Genomic DNA, 3,745 nt, shown 5'->3' on the forward strand with positions numbered 1-3,745 from the left:
TCAAATCAGCCAAAGCAAGTCGTGTGGTCAGAGCTCCTGAGGAAGGGGCCCCCCAAGGTGTGGATGCTGAGAGGGATATTATGACAGCTGCCTTTGTAAACAATCTGTCTCAGAAGCACTGGAGGGCTTGAATTGGAAAAGTGACTTTATCTGATTCATAGCTTTAAAGGTCCTACGATTTTAAGGATTTTCTAAGGGAGAAGGTAGCCAGGTGGGAGTATGCTGCCAGGCTATGGAACACTGGAGGGCAATGGTGTTTGACTGGACTGCAGCACAGAGGCTGGGGATTCATGATGTTGCCTGGCCTGACGCTGCCCCTATCAGACACACATCCCCGCCTCCGCCTTCCTGGCATTTCAGTAAAAGCACTGTCTCCAACTTGCCAGGGTGGACTTTCTCATGTGCTTGCTGGAATGGCCTGGAAATCATGGTGTAAATGGGAAGGGATGAGTGGGGAAGAGCCTCCCACTCCCTCCCACTCTAATGCACGGAGGTGCTCTTTGGTCACAAAGTATGCAACAGGTACAGCACTTGCAATAACAACCCATCTTAAGGTGAAATTCAACATTTTTCTTCTTTCTTTCTTTCTTTAACAGAAAATATGATGCCGGCATGCTAACCGCGTGAGACAACTTGGCCCACAGACAGCCACAAAGCACAAAAACAAAACAAAAACTCAGAGAAGAAACAAGAATGGTGTTTTCCTGGCGTCTACAAGAAGCGCTTTATTTTTCCTCTAGATTTCTTTTCTAAAAAACAAAAACAAAAAAAACTGAAACAAACATTGAAAGAAACAGTACAAAAAACTTCAGGTGATCATATTCAAGCATGTTCTTTTATTATGCATAGGATGGGAGGAACAGGAGGGAATTTCAGCAGAATGCAAACCTCAGCCAGTGGGCTGCCTCTAAAAACTGTGAATGAAGAGTGACTATTCCACACCCCCAAAGTATCCTGTGTATTCTTCAGGACACAGTGCTTCCTTTTCTGTCCGTCAAGGTATCTAGGGAATGATCTGCAAAATTTGTTTGTTATAATCTCTAAAGAATTTTACATATAGTTTTGGCAATGGGGTCGATGACCAGTACTTTTGTGACCCACTAGCTCTGCCCACTCCACTCTGCCTCTGAGTGTCACCACCATCTTGGCCGGAGATAACCAGGTTCGGAGATTTCACTCCCCCCGTAGCTGCCAAGCCCACTCAGACTTGAACGGTTGGGACAAATGGAACAATTATCTCCTGGCTCAATGCAGCAAGAAAGGATGAACACTTGCTTTTTCTTCCCTAAAGAGGAGAAAGTCAGCCCGTGGCTGCAGTGGTGGTGGTGGAGTGGGACAAGGGGACACTAGGCTGTTCCAAATGGTGAGAGAGAATTGCTTGTGCTTCTACAGCAAGAGAAAGAACCCACTCACCAACCAAGCTTTCACTTTCAAATAGGCCACCACCAAGAGGCCGAAGGGCCCAGGCCTAACCCAGCCCCAGATAAGTGATATTGTCCCTTTCCCCCTGGAATTCCCTGCTGCCCATTGGTACTTAACATTTTTCACTCTGTTGTGATTGCTCTTACTGACTTCATGCTTGCAGAGGAGCATGGACCCCTCTGGGTGACAGGTGGGCAGGGTGACAGTGCACTAGGTGGCCTGGCTGCCGAGTCGCTCTCGGACCAGCCTGTCGCTGAGCGCCCACAGGGCCCGGGCTGTGTCCTCGCGCTGCGCTTCTGGCGATGGCACGCAGCGGCAGCAGTTGTTGAAGTACAGCCCTCCCAGGCCCTCGAGCTCCGGAGCCGCAGCGCAGTAGACGGTGGTGGCAGCTCCCTGTTGCTGGAAACGAAAAAAAGAAAGACAAAAAGAAAAACTGTGTTAAGGATGGGGGTGACGGGACGATGTCCTTCCGACTGACTGTCTGGGAATCCACGAGCCTCCCCCTCATCGGCTCAGTTGCGTCTGGATCTTGGCATGGCAAAGGCCACTGAACCCAAAGCACATGGCTGTAAAAGGTATGATGTGACCGTCCTGGAGAAACGAGTTCATAAATTCCGCTTGTAAAGCTGGTGTGACTTTTTACACCTCGTCTAGGAAAAGGCTTTGAAAATAAATACAGATATCAATAAATCACGGCAGGAGCCTCTTCTGTGCAAAGGGAAAAAGATGGCATCCTTCCGAACACTCGAGAACAAATTCATCCAACCCCTTGACTTCCCAATGTGTAATGTAATTGGACACCAAGATGTTTCTAGAACGCTCTGTCTGAATTAAATCAACTACTCTTAGTTATGGCCGATCAGGTAGAAAACCCAAGTGGGGCTGGTGCCAGGTCTTTCCTTTATTTTTTGCCCATAGTACTGCTGGGGAAACGGTTTGCAATGCTGTGTTAAAACGTTTAACACACACACACACACAGACACACACACACACACACACACACACACACGCCCTGTCATATGCATACCTCACACAGACACATGACACATTGATTAATTCATCCAGATGTGAAAACCTTTTTCTAGATATCATTTTTGTCCCAGATTCAGAATGGGACAGTAGCAAAGAGGGTACATTTCCTCACAGTCCACTTCAAAATGCAAGTGGCAATGAGTGCGATCGATCACTTTTGATTCACTTTTTGAGTCACAGTTGGGGATGTGACTGGGGATGTGTGTGCTGATGGGCCACCATATCATCTGGACTGACAGAATACTGTCAGGGATGCTGTAAAGAGGGCAAGAAATCACTTTGCTTTGCAAGCTATAATTAAAAATAATAGGCTGCTGTTCGTAGGGAGACACTGTAGGCACGGCTCTAATTTAAAACCAATACAGTTTATCTGGCATCTTATGATTATTTATGTGCACCACAGCCCATGCTAATTATCAGCCAATAGGGAGGAGGCTGCAGAAGAGGCTCGAAAGAGGGACTTAAAGATAAGGTCGCCATTAGGAAAACGTTAAGGACCTTTGATTGTGGGGGAAATGGGTTTCCATACCCACCCAAAGCTTACCTTTTTCCTGCCCCTACAGGGTTATCAGAGAAATCCCTCCTCCCCCCAAAAAAGGTTTGGTTTGCACTCACTATGACTGCATTCTAGAATCACTGGGAGACAAAGCCATTCTGAGAACCAGGGTCCCAAGGTGTTACAATTTTAGGGAAGTGCTATAAAGCAGACTTGGGTTTTTGTTTTTGGTTTTTTGGCTTCAGTGTCAGGGTCTACAGTCACATTTGCATTGGTCTGAAAACAAATGGTCAAGTGTGGTCAAGTGACATGATTGTGGGAGAGGTGTGGAGTGGGAGGGAGACAAAGACTTGAGTTTTGATGATAACTGGCTGCTTGACTATGTTGGGCAAGTCCCATTAGTCTAGAATTTGAACAACTGACGTGACTTGAACTTCACTAAACAGTAACTGGCTTGTTACTTCCCTAACCTTCCTCCCATGCCCACTCCCCAGATAGCCAGTTATTATCTTGGATTCAGTTGTTTCTCTTCCGATTGATTTGTGTGGCTCAAGCCTAATGGAAATGAGTTCATGTCATCCAAATTTCCTTTCACTGAATTATTATTCCTAATAACTCTTTGCTTAACACCTGGAGCATTTATCTAAAGAATTTTGAGTAGTTTATCTGACTCCTCTGCATCCCATGTGCGGAAAAAGGAAGCAAAAGTGCCTCTGAAGACACATTGGAGAATGGAGATGCTCGTCAAGCTAACTCAAGCCAAATATCATCTTGGCCATGATTCTTAGCTGGTGT

The 3,745-nt window shown here is 46.3% G+C and overlaps 1 pseudogene; it reads right to left on the reverse strand.

Annotated features, from left to right (window-relative positions):
• Positions 1 to 694: 694 nt before the first annotated feature.
• Positions 695 to 2,373, reverse strand: LOC103605723 (annotated as a pseudogene).
• Between the last annotated feature and the right edge of the window lie 1,372 nt (positions 2,374 to 3,745).

This window comes from Galeopterus variegatus, unplaced genomic scaffold (genome assembly GCF_000696425.1).
Source record: "Galeopterus variegatus unplaced genomic scaffold, G_variegatus-3.0.2 Scaffold6017, whole genome shotgun sequence".
Taxonomy (NCBI): domain Eukaryota; kingdom Metazoa; phylum Chordata; class Mammalia; order Dermoptera; family Cynocephalidae; genus Galeopterus; species Galeopterus variegatus.